The sequence below is a fragment of the Galeopterus variegatus genome, unplaced genomic scaffold (genome assembly GCF_000696425.1).
Source record: "Galeopterus variegatus unplaced genomic scaffold, G_variegatus-3.0.2 Scaffold225, whole genome shotgun sequence".
NCBI lineage: Eukaryota > Metazoa > Chordata > Mammalia > Dermoptera > Cynocephalidae > Galeopterus > Galeopterus variegatus.
In genome coordinates this window covers 570033-575500 of record NW_007726336.1, presented here as the reverse complement: position 1 = coordinate 575500, position 5468 = coordinate 570033, and the positions used below count along the sequence as shown (strand labels likewise).

Below are 5468 nucleotides of genomic sequence, written 5' to 3'. Positions count from 1 at the left end.
CCACCGGGCCGGCCCGGGTGGGCCATTTGTTAATCGTCTCTTTCGGAGACCAAATCCCAGCTTCCAGTCATCTATAAAACTGGATTATGGTGAACCCGAGATGCTCAGGTCCCAGCCACCAGCCAGGAGAAAATGCAAACCCTTCCTGCAAGAAAACACCAGAATAGGCCTCCAGTTGTTTCCAGTACCTTCCATATGCAATGTGTGGCCCTCCATCAGAAATACCAAATACTCACAAAACAAGACACAAGAATGCAGACCAAGGAAGGTAATAAAAAATAGAAACAATATCAAACCATCAAGTTGTTCAGCTTAACTATAGACAATCTAAAAAAGAAAGAATGAAGCCTACTCTTAGAAGGCCCCCTCAAAATGGAGTTTTTAGAGTCAGACTTTAAAAAAACATTTTATTTTGGAAAGTTTTAAGCATACATCAAAGAAAAAATAGTATAATGAGCCCCAATGTACAAATTATGCATTCTCAACAATTACACACACACACACATGTGTGCACACAAGCACACGCACGCACACGCACACACATGCACACACACGCACACACACGCACACACACGCGCGCACACACGTGCACACACACGCACACATGCACACACGCACACGCGCGCGTGCACACACACGCACACGCACACGTGCACACACACATGCAAGCACGCACACGCACACACACGCACACGCACACACACACAATTTTGGGGAGCATTTTAAAACAAATCCTCCCCAGACATAACATCATTTCACCTTTAAGGACTTCAGTATACGAGGGTACTACAAAAATTTCATGGAAAGATTCACACTTTCTGTATTAGTCTGTTTTGTGTTGCTTATAATAAAATACATGGAACTGGGTGATTTATAAAGAAAAACGACATTTATTGCTTAGTTTCTGAGGCTGTGAAGTCCAAAGTCCATCTGGTGGTGGCGACAGTGACCCAGGGGTCTCACATTGCAAGATGGTGGAAGCAGAGAGGTGGTGGCGGGGGCAGAGAGAGAGAGAGAGAGAGAGAGAGAGAGAATGACAGAATCTCCTCTTCTTCTAAAGCCCTCAGAACCCCACCCCTGACCACCACCATGTTTAATCCATTCACTACTGCAGGGTCCTACAACCCAATCACCTCTTCAAGGCCCCACCTTACAAATACCATAATAGGATTTCCCACCCTCCTAACAGTCACAGTGAGGGCTAAGTTCCTAATACATAAAACTTGGGGGACACAACTCAAGCTTCACAGAGTTTTGGGGGGACATAATTCAATCCACTACATTATCTTTCAATTCTTTTTCCACAGACTTTTTGAAGTACCCCCGTATAATTCTAATGACCTAACCATTACGCCATTATCACACCCAACAATATCAGCAATAATTTCTCAATAAAATAGAACCCAGTTTGAGTCACAGACTTTAAATTAACTCCCTCAATATGTTGAAGCAAATTAAAAGACGAGATTGAAAATTGTGGCAGAAAACTGGAAATGTTTAAAGAAAAACAACAGATATCCCAAAACTGAAAAATAAAATTATTGCTATTACATCCTAATTAATGGGCTAGATAGCACATTAGATACAGCTAAGGAGAAAATATGTGCAAAGGAATACAGAGCAGAAGATAAATAAATAAATAAGGACAAACAGACAAACAGATGGGAAACATAAAAGAAAGAGTGAAAGAGAATATAGTCACTTGTTCAGAGGTAGCAGGAACAGACTGGGGCAGAACCAATACTGAGATGCTGAATTGGATGACGATTTCCCAAACTGATGAAAGGTATTTTATTGAACATAATTCATGCCCCCAGTTGGATTCACTCAGCTCTGCTGACGCAGAGAATCTTAGCCCTTGCTCAAGGAGACACCCAGCTGCCACCACCGTGCCCTCTCCAAGAGCCATTGGCTGTCATGGCCTTACTCCTCGAAGTAAGGCCTGACTCCTTCTTATTTCATGGAGTTGTGTGATCACTGCTCAATTAATCTGGAAAATAATAATGAAATGATAACTACAAAATTCCCATATGTTTGGAAGGTAAGGAATAAACTTCTAAGTAACTCGACAATCAATGGAGACATTGTGATGGAAACTACAAATTATTTTCAACCTAATGGTAATAAAAATGCTTGAGACGTGTAGCTGAAGAGGTCTGTGCACAGCATTGGCGAGATTGGCAATTCTTCCTGGACCTCCACCCATGGGAAGGGAAGTACTGGCACGCAGCCTGCCAAGGCCTGCAGCCTGTCTGCCTGCAGAAGGACAGAAGCCACCAGATCGCCATAGTGGCCGTGGTGGCCAGCTTCACCAAGCCCACCCCAGACACCCGTCCCTGCTGCAGCATGGCAATGTGGAGATCTATTTCATGAGCTCAAGCATGTGATGCACTGGCTGTGCCCCTAGGCCAAGTTTGCCATGTTCAGCAGGTCCCGTGGGGAGTGGGACTTGGTGGAGGCGCTTTTGCAGATGCTGGTGAACTGGGTGTGGGAGAGGGAACTGCTCCTGAGGATGTGCCAGCACAACAGGACAGGCAGCACTGTGCCCCAGGAGCTGCTGGAGAAGCTCATCAAGTCCCTGCAGGCCACCCCGTGCCAGATCGTGCTCACTAGGGTGGGCCAGGCCCTGCACACACAGGTGGACACAGACTCGGCCGAGGAGTGTGCCCAGCTCTTCCAGGAGATCCTCGGGGTCCCAGCCACTCCACGGACCAACATGCCTGTGACCTTCTGCCACCTGGTGGGAGGCTGTGATACCCTGTACTACAGTTACCTGTCGAGCCAGGTGCACTCCATGGACGTGTTCCACAGGGCTTCAAGCCAGCGGGCGTCCTGAACAGCAAGGTCGGCGTGGACTACAGAAACTGCATCCTGCGACCCGGCGGTTCCGAGGACGCCATAACCACGTTGAAGTCCTTCCTGGGCCCGACCCCGAGGAGGATGCCTTCCTCCCAAGCAAGGGGCTGCAGGTGTGGGGCTGTGAGCCTCCGACCTGCTGTCAGCGCCCTGGGGTGCCCTCATCCAGCCCGGGCTCCCACCACCCTTGTGATTTAGGCCACTGCGCGGGACCGGGGCCTCCAGCACAGCACCTGGCAAGTGACACAACCGTGTCTCCTCCTGCATCATCATTCACATCTAGTGCCCAAAATGCCCCATCTGGGGGCCAGCCCGGGTTCAAAAGCTGTCTTCCTCGAGGTGTCTGGAGAGCTCGCGTGTCCGTCCAGGGTGTCGTCCTTGTACCAACACGTCCCCTCCCTGAGAAACGTTCCTGGCCATGAAGGGGTTGTTCTTTAAAACACAGCCATTGAAAAGGAAAGAACTCAGGAAAAAAAGATTTATCCATGTAAAAAAGGAGACACAAATTACAAGAGTCAAGAGTAGAAAGTGGAGAGGGTCCATCACTATAGGCCCTGGAGATAGCAATAAGGTGGTAAAATGATTATTACAATACAGAATAATAAATGTTATAGTTTAAGAGAAAAGTAAACAAATTCCTAGGAAAATCCAACTTACCAAAGCTGACTCCAGAAGAAATAATAAACGTGGATAATCCTATAACTATTTTTTAAATTGACATTTGAATTTAAAGGAAATTCTAGGCCCAAATGGCTGCACCAGTGAAAAACCAATGCTAATCTTACACGAGCTGCTCCGGAGAATAGAAAACAGTGAAATCCCCACCACCTGTTCTACAAAGCCTGAATGACTGTGGTCATTATGAGAAAGAAAAAATACAGGTCAATTTTACTAATGAATATCAATGCAAAATTTTTCTTAAAAAAATAAATTACAGGTGATTGAGAGAGATGGGAGAATTTCTGGAGCAAAGCAGCAGGATTCTCCTCATTGTGGAGCTATGTTTGGGAGGCAAGATTTTGCTGGTTGGTTCTGAGAGGTCATAGGACCCTAAAACCCAATTCCCAGCTCCCTTGTTCTCACCCGGGAATCGACATCTGCAAAGCTCCCTGCAGGGCGGTGGCTGTTGTCAGCTGGCCCGAGAGCTCACCAGTGGACCCTGCTGGCTCCACTGGAACACCTTGTCTTCCCCCAGAGCGTCCCGTGCACTTGCCTGCATCACACAGGCCTTGTTGCTTTCAGGCGTCTGTCCCCAACTGCTTGTATTTGGGGGTTAGTTTGTAGGAAACTTTGTCACCTGGTTTTGTTACAGATGTTGCCCATGGATAAGGATTTTTTAATATCCCAATTGCTCTCTCTGAATTTGATGAGGGATTTGGGAACATTCCACAATTATAGTCCCATCGCCACCTTCTTGCCCGGGGTCTAGCCTATGCCTTTAACATCAATGTGCTGGTCCGTAGTGTGCAGTAGCATAGTTCTTTCAGCAGTTCCACCATGGGTGGGTATGTAGATGGTTTCTTGTGTGTTCTATTATAATAAATGCACAAGAATATCTTTGAACAAATATTTCTATGTATTATTTTCTTTATTTTCATAAGACATATGGTAAAAGTAGGATTTCCACTTCATGGTGTGTACAGATACTGTCAGATTACTTCCCCTAACAGTTGTAGCAATTCACACTCCCAGCCGTAAAATCAGAGGACACCAGCTTCTCTAATCCCTTTCCAATCTTGGATCCTATCGATTTCTTCTAAGTTATTAAAATTTGATAGTACATTTGATATTTCGCTGTTTTAATCTTAATCGTCCTTATACTAGTGAAGCTGAGAGTTTTAATGCCCTTCACATCTGCATTTTCTTTGCCCATTCATTTGGACCCTTTTTTCCTTTTCTGTAGAAGCTCCTTGTGTATGAGATCATCAACCCTTGTCCACGTACATCTCCAATGTCCTACCCTAGCATTTGTTATCCCACTCTAATATCTTTGGCCATACAGAAATGTTTAACTTCTGCAGTGAAATCTGCCACTGCTTGCTCTGATGGCCTTTGAGGTTTGTTTGTTGCTTGAGAAGCCCTTCCTCACCCCAAGGTTAGGCAATATTCTTCTACATTTCCTGCTGATACAGTCATGCTTCGTGTAACAATGTTTTGGTCAACGAGGGACTGCACATGCAGCCGTGGTCCCATAAGATTGGCATGGCGGTAGCTTATAGTCTAGGCGTGCTGTAGGCTATGCCATCTAGGTTTGTGGAAGTGCACTCTACCACGTTCGCGCAACGATGAAATCACCTAGTGATGCATTTCTCCAGATGTAACCTCATCGTTAAGCACATGACTGTATTTTTACAGGTTTCTTTTATATTTAGCTATTTAAACCTTCTGCGATTTATTTGTATAGAACAAGGTAGGCGTCCATCCTTGTTTTGTTCCAAGTGAATGATTGTTGTTTACCCAGCCATAATCCATTTCCACTTCTTCCCAAGATGATTCCAGACTTGTTCAGGACACAAACATTTCTGCCCTGTCCTTCAGAGGAGGTTGACCCCATTCTAGCTCCAGGAAGTGTGTTCATCTGTCTAAGCCCCTAGCTCTTCCCAGGGATTGGT

General features: G+C 45.7%; 1 pseudogene; it reads left to right on the top strand.

The window, feature by feature from the left end:
* Positions 1 to 1917: 1917 nt before the first annotated feature.
* On the top strand, positions 1918 to 3278 carry LOC103585249 (annotated as a pseudogene).
* Positions 3279 to 5468: the final 2190 nt, after the last annotated feature.